This window comes from Pristis pectinata, chromosome 2, assembly GCF_009764475.1.
Source record: "Pristis pectinata isolate sPriPec2 chromosome 2, sPriPec2.1.pri, whole genome shotgun sequence".
NCBI classification, from domain to species: Eukaryota; Metazoa; Chordata; class Chondrichthyes; order Rhinopristiformes; family Pristidae; genus Pristis; species Pristis pectinata.
This window is the reverse complement of record NC_067406.1, coordinates 45,575,988-45,596,208: the sequence shown is the minus strand read 5'-3', so window position 1 is coordinate 45,596,208 and position 20,221 is coordinate 45,575,988. Positions and strand designations below refer to the sequence as shown.

The window sequence follows — 20,221 nt, the reverse complement described above, 5'->3', positions numbered from 1 at the left end:
TGTTTCAGATCTGAGACACTTCATCAGAGAAAGATAGAAACAAGTTAGTCCATGTAGCAAAGGTGGGTGAAGTTGTAAAGAGAACATAAGAGTTACAAATAGATATAGGTAGACTATATGAATGGATAAAAAAAATTGGCAAATAGAGTATGATGTGGGAAAATGTGAAACTGCTCACTTTGGCAGGGAAATATATTTTAAATTATCTTAACTTAAAGCTTAGATCTGAAGAACAATAGAATGAGAGTAGTGGAGCAAATTGGTTTTACTTAATGTTCAAAGTGGGAAGCAGGATCTCTATGGCTTAGGAGAAAGTCTATTCTTACTCTGGTGTGGAAACAGCTGTTTGTGACTCAGAAGAGAGCAGGATCATTTACTCAATAGCTCTCAAGGGGGTGTCATGGCTGTTTCCCTTGTTTGCCAAAAAATAAGGCACAACGCAAAACTGTGGCAGAAAGGTCCAGCCTTTCGTCATAAGACAACCCATGGATTTCAGCTATTAGTCTACTAAACCCTCTCTGAACTGCTTCTAAAGCATCAACTTCTTTCCTTAAATAAGGAAAGCAATACTGTGCAGAGGACTTTGGATCTGGTCTCATCAGGCACTATACAACTGAAACATAACCTCCCTAATTTTGCATTCAATTGCCACACTATAAATGATAATATTCTGTTAACTGTATTGATTACTTGAAGAACTTGCATAGCAGCTTTTTGCAAATCATGCAATCTGAAACCATAAAGATATCTATTTGTAACTCTTTTATGTTTTCCTCATCCTACTCACTAACTCTCCACGACAGGCTGCAAGGGTGCTTGAATTCCATCGATGCTGTGGTGTATTCATATTAACAATTCATTTGCAATTCATTTAAATAAAGATAAAAAGTAAATTACAGCTTCCAGAAAGAATAAGAACAGAAAATTCTGGAAACACTCAGCAGCTCAGGCAGCAGCTGTAGAAAGAGAAATGTAATTAATGTTATAGATCAAAGGTCTTTCATTGGAACTGGGAAAGAAACAAAACAAGTTGGTTTTAATTTGCAGAGAGGGTGGGGAGGATTGGATAGGGCAAAGGGAATATGTCTGATAAAGTGAGCCAGGATTGCAGTGGGAATGAGCTGTATACGAGATCATCCAGTCCATAAATTAATGGGAGCAGTTAGAGAGAGATAACATGAATAAAGAGACATAAAAGCTATTAAATGACGGCAGTTAGATTGATTGAAAATAATCTACTCATTTTCAACTTTCAAAATAACAATCCTGCTTCCATAAATTGCTGGCTTTAGTTTTTTTGTAATTCCCCCCAGCTTTCATTTACTTTGACTCTGCAAATTTTTTGCTGCTATTAAGAGCCAGGAATAACTAAACTTCCTCTAAGTTATTTAGCTGCACACCCAAGTATGAACCTAGTGAGCACCTGCTTCATTATAATGAGTCCGACAGGAAGACTGGGTCTCATAGAGACAACTGTGTAAATGAGCTCTCACCGTCAAAATGAATGGTGACTTTTTTTTAGTGGAGATAGAAAGTCTACAAACTGGATTTCAGGAAGATTTCTGGAAGACTTCTCCTGCCTCCTACTGACAGTTCTGAATGTTTTTATGCATAGATCTAAGGCATCATGATTCTCTCTGGATGATCTGAGCTCTCAACAGCTGATTCCCTTCAAGGGCAAGGACCAGCCAGTATATTAATGACAATTTAATATTGGGTATAAGATATATCAAACAAGCCAACATAAGAGACCCAGATACCCTATATCTCTGCTCAGTCAATCAGAATCAGGCTTATTATTATGTCGTGAAATTTTTGTTTTGCGGCAGCAGTACAGTGCAAGACATAAAGGCATAAAAATAACATCATTACCAGCAAATAAAAAACAGTATTAAAAACCTACAAGAGCAACCACTGATAAAAAAGGCACACTAACCTCAGTAATGGTGACTGCAAAGCTACCACTTCATTGTAAAAACCCAACTGGATCACTAATATCATTCAGGAAATTAAATCTGCTTTCCATCCGCAATATACCATTTACCTGCTTCCAGGCCTGCAGAAATTTGGTTGACTGCCTTCTGAAATATCCTAGTAAGCCACTCAGTTGATACAACAGACAAAAAGATAAAACTAGACAGATCACCCAGCATTAGCCTATGCAGTGACTACAGACATGGCAGAATTATTCCCAGTCAATTTTCAAAGTCCTTCACACAAATTTCTGGGAACCAGTAACTAAATTGGGAGAGCTATTCCACAGAATAGTCAAATAGCAGCCAGCCATGGCCAGACTCACAGAAATATACCTTACAGACATCACATTAAACTCCTTCCCTGCCTTGCCCTATCCCAGCAGAAAAACAAATCCACTAAAGATGACAAGCAGCGGTATACAGGCAGGAAGCAGTGGCCTCGAGACTCCATAAGATTGACTCCATAAGATTGTGAAACCTCATGGCATGAAGTTAAACATGGGCAAGGAAACTTCCTTCTAATTTCCATCTACTGTCCTCCCTCATCTGATATATTGATGCTGCTCCATGCTGAACAACACTTGGAAATACTAAAAGTAGCAAGGACATACAATGTACTGTAATGTAGAACTTCATTGTCTCTTTGTGGTTTTGTTGCATCTCACTGACTGAACTGCCCAAGAACACAGCAACCAATCTGAGTCTGCAGGAGGTATTAAGTGAACCAAAAAGAGCGATAAACCTACTTGACTTCACCGTCACCAATCTATCTGCTGCAACCGCATGTCCTTGATAGCACTGATAGGAGTATACACACCAAATTCCTTGTGGAGACAAAGTCCCAGCTCCACATTGAGGACAATGTTCATTTTGTTGTGCTGCACTACCATTGTGTAAAATAGGACAGACTCAGAAGAGATTTTGTAGCCCAAATCAAGCATCACTGTGGACTTTGAGCTGTGACAGAAATGTACATCATCAGTCTGTAATTCTTGGTCTAGCATATCAAGCACTCTACTAATACGTATAATCAAGCCCAGGATATTTGGATGGAAACTAGAGCACCCGGTGGAAGCCCCACAACCACAGAGTAAGTGCAAACTCCACGCAGACAGCAGCAAAAGTTGGGATTGAATCCTGGTCACCAGAGCTGTGAAGCAGCAGCTTTGCTAGTTGCACTGCTATGCTACCCCTCCTCTACCCTCCAACATCCCCCCGCCCCAACAAATTCACTACACTTGGTATCAATTAATCACTCAGACAACTGGTTAAACAAAGACAAAAGGACGTGACAATATCCAAGCTGCAGAAATTAAAACAAGCACTTTTGATCTAGTTGCACCTTTAGACAAGCTATTCCAGTACAATTACAACACTCTACCTGGCAATTTTTCTATTTCATTTTACATTTATTTTAGAGCTAAATTTCTTTCTGTGCAGAAAATCTGGGAATGCAATCAAGCAAACATCCCCATACCAATGTTTGTTCTTCACAGTCTAATTGGTCTATGGTTCATGTATGGTAATCAGGGACTCCAGTGCCTTTGCCACCTGCTCAGAGTTTACATTATCCCATGGTACATTTCTCTCTCAAACTCAGATTGAGCCTATCCCTTATAATGCATACTGCCATGTTGTTGGGTAGAATGGGAAATTCAGGATTCATCTTCTTCATCACAGCTATAGTTTTCTCCGTTCAGTCTGAATCTGTCTAGAGGGGGGGAATCAGATAAGGCTCACAGAGCAACAAGACTCAGAATTCCTTTATGAAAATAGAACATAGAACACTACAGCACAGGACAGGCCTTTGGCCCACAATGTTGTGCCGACATTTTATCCTGCTCTAAGATCTATCTAACCCTTCCCTCCTACATAGCCCCCTATTTTCCTATCATTCATGTGTCTATCTAAGAGTCTTTTAAATGTCCCTAATGTATCTGCCCCGACAACCTCTGCTGACAGTACATTACGTGCACCCACCACTCTCTGCGTAAAAAAAGTTACCCCTGACATTCCCCTTATACCTTCCTCCATTCACCTTAAAATTACATCCCCTCGTGTTAGCCATTGTTGTGCTGGGAAAAAGTCTCTGACTGCCCACTCGATCTATCCCTCTTATCATCTTGAACACCTCTATCAAGACACCTCTCATCCTTCTCTCCAAAGAGAAAAGCCCTCGCTCACTCAACCTACCCTCTTAAGACATGCTCTCTAATCCAGACAACATTCTAGTAAGTCACCTCTGCACTCGCTCTAAAGCTTCCACATCCTTCCTATAATGAGGCGACCAGAACTGAACACAATACTCCAAGTGTGGTCTGACCAGAGTTCTATAGAGCTGCAACATCACCTCGCAGCTCTTGAACTCAACACCCCGACTAATGAAGGCCAACACTCCATACGCCTTCTTAACAACCCTATCGACCTGCATGGCAACCTTGAGGGATCTAAGGACGTGGACGCCAAGATCCCTCTGTTCCTCCACACTGCTAAGAATCCTGCCATTAACCTTGTATTCTACCTTCAAATTCGATCTCCTGAAGTGTATCACTTCACACTTTTCTGGGTTGAACTCCATCTGCCACTTCTCAGCCCAGCTCTGCATTCTATCAATATCCTGTTGTAATCTACAGCAACTTTCTACACTATCAACAACACCACCAACCTTTGTATCATCAACAAACTTACCAACCCACCCTTCCACATCCTCATCCAAGTCATTTATAAAAATCACAAAGAGCAGGGGTCCCAGAACAGATCCCTGCGGAACACCACTGGTCACTGACCCACCACCCTCTGTCTTCTATGGGCGAGCCAATTCTGAATCCACACAGTCAAGTTTCCCTGGATCCCATGCCTCCTGACTTTCTGAATAAGCCTTTCATAAGGAACCTTATCAAACGCCTTACTAAAATCCATGTACTCCACATCCACTGCTCGACCTTCATTAATGTGCTTTGTCACATCCTCAAAGAATTCAATCAGGCTCGTGAGGCACGACCTGCCCTTCACAAAGCCATGCTGACTGTCCCTAATAAGCCTATGCTTCTCTAAATGCCCATAAATCCTGTCTCTAAGAATCTTCTCCAGTAATTTGCCCACTACTGAAGGAAGACTCACTGGTCTGTAATTCCCAGGGTTATCCCTACTCCCTTTCTTAAACAAAGGAACAACATTTGCCACCCTCCAATCATCCAGCACTACTCCTGTGGCCAGTGAGAATGCAAAGATCATCACCAAAGGTGCAGCAATCTCTTCCCTAGCTTCCTGTAATAACCTTGGATATATCCCATCTGGCCCCGGTGACTTATCTATCCTAATGTTTTTCAGTATTTCCAGCACATCCTCTTTCCTCATGTCAACATGCCCTAGCATATCAGCCTGTCATACGCCATCCTCACAAATGTCAAGGTCTCTTTCTCTGATGAATATTGAAGCAAAGTATTCATTAAGGACCTTCCCTACCTCTTCCAACTCCAGGCACTTTTCCTCTTTTATCCCTGAATGGTCCTACCCTCACTCTAGTCATCCTCTTATTCTTCACAAGTTTATTAAAACCCTACCAAATACCACTAATATGAATATAAACACAAATAATATTACATATGATGTTACAAGAAATTACCGGAAGTATGATATAAAATGTTGCATTCTATTGTACATAAGTAGAACTTCTGTATGCTGTATCTTACACGCTTTACCGCTAAATGCAGCTGCTGGACTATCTCTCTCTCTCCAGAGGTGGTCAATCCTATTTGCAAGCTACCCATTTAACTCTAAACATTACTTATTCCCTAATTCTAGATGACTTTAGATAGAACTCACTATGCTGATCACAAGGTATTCTATCTCTGACTCTGCAAGGTGTCTCTTACAACACTTTCATCCTTAACTCTGACAGCTTGCAATGTGCCTGAACTCGCAGTCACCGTTGCAGACGTCAGATCCGTTTTCCAGAGAGTGAACCTGCAGAAAGCATCTGGCCCAGATGGTGTCCCCAGCCATGTCCTCAGATCCTGCACAGATCAGCTGGCTGTGACATTGCAGACATTTTCAACCTCTCCCTGCTTCAATCTGAGGTTCCCACCTGCTTTAAGACCACTATCATCCCTCTACCTATGAAAAATAAGGTAATGTGCCTTAACGACTACTGTCCCTTGGCTCTGACATCCACTATCATGAAGTGCTTCGAGAGGCTGGTGATGGTACACATCAACTCCAGCTTTCCAGACAACCTTGACCCACTGCAACTTGCCTACTGTTGAAATAGGTCCATGGCGGATGCCATCTTGCTATCTTCCTAGCCCTATACTCATTTCTGAAGCATCTGGACAGTAAATACTACTGCCACATGGAGGCTAGATGCAGGTTGGAAGGGCAGCACCTCATATTCCGCCTTGGTGGTCTCCAACCTGTCGGCATCAACATCAATTTCTCTAACTCCTGGTAACTCCTTCCCACCCCCTCCCCCCCCCCACTTTTTGTTTTCCCTCATTCCTATGGCCCCCCTCACCCCTTCTATTTCCCCTTTCCCGCCCTCTTGACCTGCCCACTACCTCCCTCTTATTCTCCACCTCCTTCCCTTTATTGCATGGTCTACTGTCCTCTCCTACTGGATTCCTTCTTCTTCAGCCCTTTGCCTCTTCCACCTATCGTTCCCCCCTCCCCCACCCACCTGCCTTACCCCTCTCATCTGGACTCATCTATCACCTGCCAGCTTGTGCTCCTCCCCTTCCCCCTTTATTCTGGCTTCTGCCCTCTTCCTTTCCAGTCCTGATGAAGGGTCTCAACCCAAAACATCGACTGTTTATTTCCCTCCATAGATGCTGCCTGACCTGCTGAGTTCCTCCAGCATTTTGTGTGTGTTGCTCCAGATTCCAGCATCTGCAGAATCTTACACAGGTCACAGGTCCATGTGACAATAATAAACCAATTCCAATTCCAATTCATGTTCAGGCACAGGTGAATGCACACCTCCTGCAAGTTCTGGCTCAGCTTTGACCCAAAGCCGTTCACCACAGTCACCATCGCCAAATTGCCCATGCCTGTCCTGTCCTCAAAAAGGCATGACAAATCCAGTCTGAGTAGTGGCCTCCTTATCATTCTGTTCTAATAATCAGATAAATGATGGGAGATTTCATCAACAATGCTACAAGAAACACCTGACACACACTCACCAAAAACCTACCTAGTGATACACAGATCATATATCAATCATCTGTGTTCTAGTATAGACCATTGAAATTGGAGGAAATACTAGGAAGAATAACCAGAACAGGTGTAAGTATGGATTTGCCTTGGAAGTTAGCTTAAAATAGACATTATCATTTCAATAAAACCAAACTTCAAACAGGGACTACAACAAGTGGCCAATACCAGACCACCCACTTAGCACTACCACCAAAGATTAATTTCTATCCATAAATGTTTTATTTGGGACAAGGATATCAAACATGAAAGTGGGAAAGTAGTTGAACAGAATGGTAACTGCAAAAATATTGTGAGAAATGAAGGGAAAATGACTAAACATTTGGAAGTTCCAGCTGTAAGTGACATAGAAGAGAGGTTAGTTCTGGGGCAGACAAAGAAAGTAGTAGAGTTTGAAGCGATTAGCTGATGGCAATGGTATACAAGATGGTACGTCGATGGGTTTTAGGAGGATGTGAGATGGTGATGTGAAAAAGATGACCATAAGTTTGGGTAAGAAATTTATATTGAGGGAGAGGTTAAGAGATATCAAGTTAACATGAAGTCAGAGGAGGCAAAACAGGGTACACTGAGATGAAAACTACACTTGCCTGAGTTAAGCAATCACCCTGTGCAGAAATTCAGCCCAGATGGGAGGATATCTAAGTGAGAAACTTAGAATGGACCTTGAACGAGTAGTAGAGATGACAAGATTGGAAAAGGGCTTAGTACTCAAAAGAGGGCTCTTGCACTGTAATCCAAAAATGAACAGATGAGTCATTCAAAAATATCTGCAGCATCTTATGTGGCTCATTGTGTAAAGGTGTAACATAATACAACAAGATCAAGAAGGTTTCAAATTCAAATTCCCAGGTCTAGAGATATAGACCTATATCTATGTCTCTAACCCAGAGAAATCTATCCCTGCAGCATTATCATTGCTTGCTCAGTTTAGTGTTTTCTCTGGTTATAGATTAAATCTTAATAAGAGTGAACTTTTCCCATTAAATATACAAGCCACATTGCAAAGACGTATGGGTAGGTTAATTTGGGTTTAAAATGGGTGGTGCAGACTCGCTGAGCCAGAAGGGCCTGTTACCACGCTGTAAATAAAAGTTTAAAAAAAGTTAAAGTCCCAATTTATAGGCAACTACCATTTAGTGACTGATTATTTTACGTATCTGGGTGTTAAAATTACCAAGAAGCATAAGGACTTATTCAAACTTAACTTTTTACCTTTAATTGATCATGGTAAACAATTGTTTACTAAATGGTCCCCATTGTCTCTATCTATTCGACCTATTGGTCAAATTAACGCGGTTAAGATGAATATTTTACCAAAATTTTTGTATTTATTTCAGGCGGTTCCAACTTTCATTTCGAAATCCTTTTTCGATTCTATTGATTCTAAATTCTTTCATATATATGGCAGAATAAAAATCCAAGGTTAAGTAAGAAATATTTACAAAAACTAAAAAAGGATGGTGTATGGCTTTGCCTAACTTTAGATTTTACTATTGGGCAATTAATATTAGATACTTAATTTTCTGGGCGCAAGATTTAGATGTAATTCAATGTCCTCGATGGGTGCATCTTGAGTATGAATCAGTGCAAGGGTCTTCATTAGCTTCTATTTAGGAGCCCCACTCCCTTTTGCACTTACTAAATTGAGTTAACAAATGATTAACCTAATAGTTAAACATACAATACGAATATGATTTCAATTTCATAAATTTTTTGGATTGAATAAATTCATTTTATCAAGTCCTATCCAATCTAATTTTTTCTTTCAACCATTTAGAATTGACTTAGCTTTTTCTTTATGGAAAATGAAAGGAATAACGTGTTTTCGTGATTTATTCATTGATAACTGTTTCATGTCCTTTGAACAGTTGTCTAATAAATACAATTTGCCTAGATCACATTTTTTTCGATATTTACAGATTAGAAAACTTTTTAAAAGTCACTTTACCTTCTTTTTCGATACTATATAAAACTGAAATTACGGGAAAAAATCTTAGGTTTAATCCTTATCAGAAGGTCTTGATAGCAATAATTTATGATCTGATTGTGAAAATACGTCTAGAGACACTTGATAGAATTAAGAATGAATGGGAAAGAGAACTTCAGATACTCTTACCTACAGAGACATGGAAGAAAATTCTCCAATTAGTTAATACATCTTCAATACTCTTTGATACAGTTTAAGGTGGTCCACAGGACCCATATGTCGAAGGACAAGTTAGCTCGTTTTTATCACCATATAAACCCTATATGCAACAGATGTAATTCGGAGATGGCTTCCATGACACATATGTTTTGGTCCTGTCCTCTTTTGGAAAAATATTGGAAAGAAATTTTTAATATTATTTCAACTGTATTGAATATTGATCTGCAACACCATCTTATTACTGCAATTTTTGGTTACCAATGATGGATTCTGGCTATTTATCCGCTTCTGCTTGTCGTATGATTGCTTTTGTTATATTAATGGCCAAGAGATCCATTCTATTTCAATGGAAGGACCCTGTACCCCCTACTACATTTCAATGTTTTTTTCAAACTATAACATGTTTAAACTTAGAAAAAATTAGGAGTGGTACTGTTGATCCTTTGCTTAAATTTGAGGAAGTTTGGAATCCATCTATCCAATGTTTCCATACGATATGAGCAGACCTTTTTCGAATCCCCTTCAATAACCTTTGAATATAGAGGAGCGGAGCTGACGATATAACAATGAGTTTTTTCTAAATCGAAGATATATCAGTCCAGTTTTTTTTTCTTTGAAGTTTTTGGTTTGCTTTTGTTTAATATTATACCTTTTTTTTGATTTGGGGGTTTTCTCTTCATATAAGTAAATTTCTTTTCAATTTTTTTTCCCATCATGTACACTTAGCAAGACTGCGGGAGGTCTAGATTACATATTTTACTCCTTGTGAGTATAAATATTGACTGTTATTATTGTTACCCCGATCTCTTTGTATCATATGTATAATTATTAATGTTATGTACATCAATTGAATTAATTTGAAATTCAATAAAAAGATTGAAAAAGAAAGAAATTCTCAGGTCTTTACTGTTTTAATACATCGCAGCTATGACTGCGATAAAAGTGTTATGCCTGATCTCAGTTTGCTTGCAGTAAAGTAGAATAAAAACATCTAATTCCTTGCTGCAAACTAGTAAAGTATAATTGTAGTGGTTAGGCAAAGTCACAATTCTACAGAAGAAAGAATGAAGGTTCATTGAAAATCAATCAAAGTTATTCTTGTGATAATTTTTTTTAAATACTTAGATACGACATGGTTTCCAGTTTTATTACCATACAATAAAAATACCCTCCATGCTATTTTGGTCTCCCTTCCTAAAACTAATCCAGATGGAGGTGACACTTAGAAAACATGACTAGAAAAAGTATACAATTATTTTGTTTTAAAGTAGCCTGTTCCCCTGGCTTAGAGGTGCTGGAAAATAAGGCTAGGCTCAACCCAGCAAATTATTTTCAATTCCTTAGTATGCGATGCATAGTAAAAGGAAATATATTAAGAAATAAGGAATGTGAAGCCAGCTCCTTTCACCCTACAACCGTGACTCCAAAGGTATGTTTCTGCACAATTTCCATGGTTAACCATTCAAAAGTTTATATTCTCCATCCTAAGATCCTACGAAACACGTTGCCCATTGTGCTAACACCAGTATGTTTATGAGACAAATCACGAAATGCCCTTCTTGTTTAATACTTTTAAGTGTTTATCCTGTTCAGCTAACATCATACATAGAGGTTGATAAGCTTTACTGCCAACAATGTGACAAAAGTGCAAAGTACAGTGTTACGGACTCAGTGAAAGTCCCTTTAAGATAGAGAGTGTGTGTGTATGTGTGTGTGGGGCGTGCTTACGTCAATAGAAGATAAAGGACGTAATGACGTTGTTGAAGAAGTAAGAAGAAGAAGAAGGAGAGAGAGAGAGAAGGGAGAGAGACACCAGCCTGCTTGTTTTCTCTATCGATGGATGAGAAACAATAACTGTGTTTGCCACTGAAATCCATGTATGGAAGTTGGAAGTAATCCGGTGGAGTTCACTTTGTTGCTGACCTGTAGAAGGAAACAGGTATTTGTGTGTGGACGACCATGGTTCGGATGCTTTTCGGGGTGAGGAAGTCACTACCGAGTAAACACTGAAGTGTCGTTTGGGTTCCATCGTGGAACATTTGGATTTCGTATGTACTCTCTCTATGTCTTTCTACATCTACATCTTATCTTCAGACAACGGTGGTTGTTGAAGAAGCCCTTGCTCATATTTCACCTTATGGCTTGCGGAACTGAACTTTAAGAACCATTCCGGAACTGGGAGTTTTGGACTTTGTCACACACACACACGAAGAGTTTAGTTTTGGGGTTAACGTTCGAGGTTTAACATTCTTGAATTCTAACATACTAACATTTTTTTTACTTTTATTTTACGTATTACCATAAGTAGTGATTAATAAAATAGTTTTTAACGCTGAATCATGCTCAGTGTGTTTCTTTTGCTGCTGGTTCGTGACAAAATTGGGGGCTCGTCTGGGATAGTTCCCAAGGTTAACGAGATTCGTCTGGGATCCAATCCAAAGATTAACGAGTGTTGTCTGGGATTGTTCCCCAGATTGACAAGATTTGTTCGGGATTCAATCCAAAGATTTTTGAGGGAGGTCTGATAAATTCTTTTTAATTGGCTTGTGTGTGTGGAAACCAGCAGCAATGGATATTAAGGCATTTTTGGAGTCACCAACCCAAAAGGGATTGGAGGTGGCGAAAAAGGATGATCTGATAAAGATTGCTACAAGGCTAAACCTTACAGAAGTAAAGCAGTCTATGAGAAAGGCAGATATTCAGAGATTGATAGCTGGCCATTATGTGGAAAAGAAGGTGTTTGAGAAGGAAGTGTTAAAACAGTTTCCTGGCAGTGAAATAGCAATTTCTGAGGCACAGGTGCAGCTGGCAAAGATAGAAGCTGAACGAGAGCAAAAGAAATTAGAGGCCGAACAAGAGGAAAAGAGATTAGAGGCTGAACGAGAGCAAAATAAATTAGAGGCCGAACAAAAGATAACTCAGATGAAGTTAGAGGCTGAACGGGAACGAGAGATAACTCGGATGAAGTTAGAGGCTGAACGGGAACGGGAACTAATTCGGTTAAAGTTTGAGGCAGAGGAGAAGGAAAAACAGAGGCAGCATGAGTTACAAATGAAGCGTAGGAGTTCGGAATCTGATTCTGATGATGGTTTTTCAGCCAGCAGGGAGGTTCGATTAGTCCCTCCGTTTGAAGAAGATCAGGTTGATCAGTATTTCCAACATTTTGAAAAGGTTGCTGTGAGTTCAAACTGGCCAAGGAAAGGATGGGCTCTTATGGTACAGAGTGTGATTAAAGGTAAAGCTCAAAAGCTTATTCTGCTTTGTCTGCTGAGGATGCAGCTGATTATACCAAGGTAAAACAAGCTATTTTGAAGGCCTATGAATTGGTCCCTGAGGCTTATAGACAAAAATTCAGAGACTTGAGGAAATCTGCAGATCAGACTTATATGGAATTTGCCAATGGAAAGAGAATATGTTTTGAACGATGGCACCTGGCTAAAAATGTAGATGGGGATTATGATAAATTGACAGAATTGATACTAGTGGAAGACTTTAAAAGATGTGTTCCAGCTGAATTAACAACATATTTAAATGAAAAGGCAGTGGAAACTTTACAAGAAACTGCTAGGTTGGCAGATGATTATGCTTTAACCCATAAATCCAAATGGGGACAACCTAAAACCTTTCAAAAGAGTTACAAAGACAATCCAGGGAAACCGGAGATTAAATTGGGAGGTAATCAAAAAGGAAAAGATGAAAAGAAGCCAGGGCTGGAGAAACCTGTTGAGCGTACTTGTTATTACTGTAGGAAACCTGGCCACGTGATATCTAATTGTGCCCTTTTGAAGAAAAAGAAGGAAGCTGGGCCCAATGCTTGCTTTCAGGCAATTAAAAATCAAAAGGTTCAGGAGATGCTGTTAAAGATCAGTCCTTGCAAGAGGGAAAAGTGGAAAAGTTGGAGGAGGTGAGAAAAGAATTCCGTTCGTATGTATCAGAGGGTTTTGTTTCACTGAATGATGAGTCACCCCAGGTGCCAGTGAAAATTCTTAGAGATACTGGGCTAGTCAATCTCTCTTGCTGGACAGTGTTTTTAAATTTTGGTGAAGAAAGTGACACTGGTGAAGTAAATCTAGTACGAGGCGTTACAGGTGAGACCATGTCTGTCCCTTTTCACAGGGTGATTTTAAAGTCAAAGTTCGTAGAAGGACCAGTCGAGATAGGGATAAGACCTAGTTTGCCAGTGGAAGGAGTTTCTTTGTTATTGGGAAATGACCTTGCAAATGGAGAAAGTGATCCTGTGGTACGGTTAACAACCAAACCAAGGATTGATGAGTCTGAGGATGATCCAGATGTTTACCCATCATGTGCGGTGACTCGAGCTAGAGCTAGAGAATTAGCCAAGACAGACAGTCCGGTGCAGTCTGATGTAGTTCCTTGTGACAGTCCTAAACAGGAAGAAAATTATGATGCCTTATCTGAGACTTTTCTGTCTTCACTGGAGGATCAACATCCTTACAGTGAGCCTGAATTTAAAGATTTGTCTTTGTCGAGGAAGGATTTTATGGTGGAACAGACAAAGGACCCTGAGTTGACAGAATTGAAAGAAAAAGCTCTCTCATGTGAGGAGATTGAAAAGGTGCCAACTGGATACTATGTCAAAAATGGAGTGTTAATGAGGAAATGGAGACCTCCTCATGTTCCTGTTAATGAGGAATGGGAAGTTATTCATCAGGTTGTTGTTCCAAAAGTTTATAGGGATGAGATTTTAAACCTGGCCCATAGTATGCCTTTGGGTGGTCATTTTGGTGTGAATAAAACTGTAGGGAAGATCTTGAAACAATTCTATTGGCCTGGTTTGAGAAAAGATGTGGTGATGTTTTGTCGAACCTGCCACACATGTCAGATGGTAGGTAAACCAAATCAAAACCCCCCTGTGGCTCCTTTGAAACCAATTCCTGCTTTTGGGGAGCCCTTTTCGAAGGTGATTGTGGACTGTGTTGGTCCATTACCAAAGTCTAAGACTGGAAATCAGTATTTGTTAACCATCATGTGTGCCACTTCTAGATTTCCAGAGGCAATACCCCTTAGAAATATTAAGGCCAAGACGGCGTCAAAGGCTCTTGTAAAATTTTTTACCTTGTTTGGTTTGCCAAAAGAAATCCAATCTGATCAAGGTAGTAATTTTATGTCAAAAATTTTTCAACAAATAGTCTATGAGCTGGGAGCAAAGCAGATTGTATCATCTGCATATCACCCAGAATCTCAAGGAGCTCTGGAGAGATTTCATTCTACTCTCAAAAATATGCTGAAGACTTATTGCTTTGAAAACACCAAGGATTGGGACGAAGGGATCCATTTACTTTTGTTTGCCGTTAGAGAATCGATCCAGGAGTCAATCGGATTTAGTCCGTTTGAGCTTGTGTTTGGACATAGGGTGAGAGGACCTTTGGAGTTGTTAAGAGAGCAATGGGTTAATGAGGAAGTTCACTTGAGTCTGTTGGACTATGTCCAAAAATTTAAAACTCGGTTGGAGAGAGTCTGCCAGCTAGCGAGAGAGAATCTGAAAACAAGCCAGATAAGAATGAAGACATATTTTGATAGACGTGCTCGGCCTAGGACATTCGCAGTGGGGCAAAAGGTGTTGGTATTTTTCCCTAGCCAAAATAATCCCTTGCAAGCTCGTTTTTTCTGGACCCTATGTTATTGAATCTCGAGTGACTGATCTAACATATATAATCAAAACACCAGACAGACGCAAGAAAACACAACTCTGTCATGTAAACATGCTAAAACCTTATTATGAGAGGGATTCAGTGGTGGCCTTGGTGGATGGTGTAAAGGTTGTTTCTAGAATGCCTGATGTTGATGTTGAGGAAGGCCAATTTAGACCAAATATTGTTCCATCGAAACTGAAAAACCAAAATATCCTGGAGAACCTTGAAACGAAGTTGGACCATTTACAAGTTTCACAAAAACAACAGATGAGAGAATTAATTTTAAAATTTAAAAATTTGTTCCCAGATGTTCCAAACAGAACATCGATAATTACCCATGATGTTGACATTGGGGATGCAAAACCAATCAAACAACACCCATATCGAATGAATGTGGAAAAAAGTAAACTTGTTGATCAGGAAATAAAATACATGTTGGAAAATGATATTATTAGACATTCAACTTCAAATTGGAGTTCGCCCTGTGTTATTGTACCTAAACCTGATGGAACTGTTAGATTTTGCACAGATTACAGGAAAGTGAATGCTGTAACAAAGTCAGATGCTTACCCTATTCCTAGAGTGGATGATTGCATAGACAGAGTGGGAAAGGCAAAATTTCTTACAAAGATTGACCTATTAAAAGGGTACTGGTGTGTCCCATTAACAGATAGAGGAAGAGAGATTTCAGCCTTTGTAACCCCTTCTGGATTGTATGAATACAATGTTTTGCCATTTGGAATGAAAAATGCTCCGGCAACATTTCAAAGAATGATTAATTCAGTGATTCATGGGTTAAAACATACAGATGCCTACATTGACGACTTAGTGACTGGGAATGATACTTGGGAGGATCACATCTCTGCGTTAGAAAGGTTGTTTGAAAGACTTTCCAAGGCTAACCTTACAGTTAACTTGGCTAAAAGTGAATTTGGCCATGCCACTGTGACGTATCTTGGTTATGTTGTAGGTCAAGGCAAGCAAGCTCCTGTTCAGGCAAAAGTTCAAGCAATATCTGAGTTCCCTATTCCCACAGGTACGAGGACTGTTAGAAGATTTTTGGGAATGGTTGGATATTATCGAAAATTTTGTAAAAACTTTGCTGATATTGCTCTTCCCCTAACTAATCTTCTGAAGAAGGGAGTAAAGTTTGTTTGGACAGATTCTTGTCAAGAAGCATTTGAGAAGCTGAAAGCCATTTTATGCTACCATCCTGTGCTCAGAACACCTGACTTTGAAAAGCCATTTTCATTAGCAGTAGATGCCAGTGATGAAGCTGCAGGAGCTGTGTTGTTGCAGAAGGGTGACCTTGATGATATTGACCATCCTGTAGCTTACTTTTCAAAGAAATTTAATGAGCATCAAAAGAATTATTCCACCATAGAGAAAGAATTACTGTCGCTTGTTTTAGCCTTGCAACATTTCAGTGTATATGTTTGCACCGCTCAGAAACCATTGACTGTGTATACAGATCATAACCCATTGGTGTTTCTGAGCCGAGTCAAAAACAAGAACAGAAGGCTGTTAAACTGGAGTTTAATTTTGCAAGAGTTTGATCTCATGATAACTCACATTAAAGGCAAAGATAATGTGATTGCTGATTGTCTTTCCCGATGTTAAATGGGAAACATGTATCTGTACTAATCTGATAGTCTGTAGTTGTGTAACATGATAATTATTAACATTACTAACTGTATGCGCGGTTAAAATTTTCTTGGAAAAATTTTTTTTTTAGGTGGGAGGTGTTACGGACTCAGTGAAAGTCCCTTTAAGATAGAGAGTGTGTGTGTATGTGTGTGTGGGGCGTGCTTACGTCAATAGAAGATAAAGGACGTAATGACGTTGTTGAAGAAGTAAGAAGAAGAAGAAGGAGAGAGAGAGAGAAGGGAGAGAGACACCAGCCTGCTTGTTTTCTCTATCGATGGATGAGAAACAATAACTGTGTTTGCCACTGAAATCCATGTATGGAAGTTGGAAGTAATCCGGTGGAGTTCACTTTGTTGCTGACCTGTAGAAGGAAACAGGTATTTGTGTGTGGACGACCACGGTTCGGATGCTTTTCGGGGTGAGGAAGTCACTACCGAGTAAACACTGAAGTGTCGTTTGGGTTCCATCGTGGAACATTTGGATTTCGTATGTACTCTCTCTATGTTTTTCTACATCTACATCTTATCTTCAGACAACGGTGGTTGTTGAAGAAGCCCTTGCTCATATTTCACCTTATGGCTTGTGGAACTGAACTTTAAGAACCATTCCGGAACTGGGAGTTTTGGACTTTGTCACACACACACACGAAGAGTTTAGTTTTGGGGTTAACGTTCGAGGTTTAACATTCTTGAATTCTAACATACTAACATTTTTTTTTACTTTTATTTTACGTATTACCATAAGTAGTGATTAATAAAATAGTTTTTAACGCTGAATCATGCTCAGTGTGTTTCTTTTGCTGCTGGTTCGTGACAACAGTCAGACTTGTTTTAATTACAAAAATTTTAAGGTTTCAATAATTATTAATAAATAAAACTGGCATCTCATGGTTTACAATGATTATGATCAACTGTACAACATTTTTCAACATTAATAAATGGTTCAGTTGAATTCCATGTATTTTATCAATTGAAAAGTAGATGGAAATACCCCTCACCTTAACAATTCCTGAATGGTATTGACCTGGTGTTTTTCTTCAATGTTTCCTTACAGAAAAAACTGTACTTGGCAACTTCAAACCATAGCACCATAAGCTGCTCCTTCTGTTACCGTCAACAAATATCCACAACGAAGAAACACCCAGTAATTAAATCCATCAAAGTTAGTTGTTATGTTCACAAAACAAAAACAGAAAATTCAAATTACTCTTGAAAGTTACATGAAAACTGCAAAGATTGCCCTAAAAGTTGTTTGGACCATGGTAAAGAATTGGTCTGTGCTCTGGACTAAAAGGTACATTAAGCAATTTTAGTGACGATGTGGGTGGATCTACATGGTACAGTATAGCACTGAGCAAACAAAGGTAATCGATCGTTGGACTTGTCTATATATTACATCATGTGTACACAGCACCTGAAAGGCAATGACTGAAAAAAAATGCTATAACATACACCAGCTGTCCTTCATGTGAGGTAAAACCCATTGTACTTTGACAAATTGCAGTATAAATCTCCAATGAGTTATTTAAGCTCCAAAGAGTAGTAACTTTTCCTTTCATTAATGTTAGATAAATCATAGTAAGCAATACTTAAAATTAGTTGCAATCAGAACATAAAAATCTAAGAAAATAGGAGAAGCAGGCCATTCAACATGATCAGGCCTCATCTCCACTTCTGTGTCAGCTTCCTGTCGCCTTCAATTCCATGATCTTTCAAAAATGTATCTACTTCTTGAAATATTCTGAACAATTTAACCTGCACAACACTCCCAGGTAGAGAACAATAGAGACCACCCTCTGTAAGAAGTTCCTACACATCTCAGTTTTAAATGACCACTCCCTAATCCTGTACCTAAGGTCCCTCATTGAGATTCTCCCACTAATGGAAACATCTCAACATCTAACTTGTCATGACCCTTCAGCATCGTTTGTGTTTCAATTAGATCATCCCTCATTCTTCTAAATTCCAGAGAACACAGATCTAATTTCTTTAGCCATTCATGATAAGACAACCCCTTCATCCCAGGATTTAGCAAAGATATCTTGAGATATCTTTATTTGTCACATGTACATCGAAACGCACAGTGAAATGCATCTTTTTTTTTTGCGTAGTGTTCTGCAAGCGGCCCGCAAGTGTTGCCACGCTTCCAGCGCCAACATAGTATGCCACAACTTCCTAACCCGTAAGTCTTTGGAATGTGGGAGGAAACCAGAGTACCCAGAGGAAACCCATGCAGACACAGGGAAAACATACAAACTCCTTACAGACAGTGGCCGGAATTGAACCCGGGTCGCTGGTGCTATAAAGTGTTACGCTAACCGCTACACTACTGTGCCTGCTCTTTTGAATTGTCTCCATTGCTAGTATATTCTTTCTTACACAAGGGGACCAAAACTGCATAGTACTCCGGGTGTGGCCACACCAGTACCCTGAATAATAGTTAAAAATGCTTCCCTAGTTCTAAGCTCCAACCATCTTTCAATGAAGCCCAATATGCCTTCCTAATCACTTGCTGCACCTGCCTGCTAACTTGTGAGTCACGCACATGCACACCTAGATTCCTCTGTACTTTGTTCAGTTGCAATCTTTCTCCATTTACTAATAGTCTGCCTTTAGATTCCTCGTACCAAAGTGTATAATCAGTTGCCAAGTTTTCACCCACTTATTCAACCTATCTATTGCAGAGTCCTAATATCCTCATTGCAACATGCTCTCCCACCTACTTTCCTGTCATCGACAAACTTGGATACCTCGTACTCTGCCCCCTCCTTCAGTTGATTAATATATATCATAAATATTTGAAGGCCAAGAACTAATTTTTTGGGGCAGTTCACTAGTTACATCCTTCCAGCCTGAAAAAGACCCACTTATCCCAATTCTCTGATTTCTAACCGATAAGAACCTTCAATCCATGCTAATAAACATCCCTTAACATCATGAGCTTTTATCTTGTGCACCAGCACCTTGTCAATTGCCTTCTGAAAATGCAAATATACATCTACATATTCCCCTCTACTGACTCTGCATGTTACATCCTCAAAGTACTCGAGCAAATTTGTGAAATTACATTTCATGAAGCCAATTTGACTATTTAAAGATTCTCTAAACAACCAGCAACTTCTTCTTTGGTTTTGGACTCAGCAGCTTGCCAACAACAGATGTGAAGCTAACAGGCTGGTAGTTACCTGCTTTTTGTCTTCCTCCCTTCTTGAACAGTGGAGTCACATTTATGGTTTTCCAATTCACTGGTACCTTCCCCGGATCTCAGTGAATTTTAAAAAATCTCAAATAATGGCTCCACTTTCTCTGTAGCCACTTCTTTTAAAACCCTCAGATGTATGTCATCGGGGTCTGGTGACTTATCTGCCTTTTGGTCCATTAATTTTTCCAATACCTTGTCCCTCACGTAAGTGATTGTTACAAGTTCTTCCATATTGTTTCAAATTATCACTGTAGCTCATCAGAAATCTTTGAGGTATCTGCAGTGTCCTCCACTGTGAAGAATGATGCAAAATATTGATTTAACTTAACTGCCATTTCCTTGTTTTCCATTATTAATTCTCTAATTTCACTCTCCAGGGGTCCCAG

The 20,221-nt window shown here is 39.5% G+C and overlaps 1 protein-coding gene across 1 annotated transcript in view; it reads right to left on the bottom strand.

Annotated features, from left to right (window-relative positions):
• The window catches only part of LOC127580699 (phospholipid-transporting ATPase ID-like), a 150,176-nt gene extending 132,445 nt beyond the window's left edge, over nucleotides 1-17,731 (bottom strand). The window contains 1 exon segment of the mRNA XM_052034465.1: nucleotides 17,632-17,731. The gene's annotated coding sequence lies outside the window, so the exon portion shown is untranslated.
• Nucleotides 17,732-20,221: the final 2,490 nt, after the last annotated feature.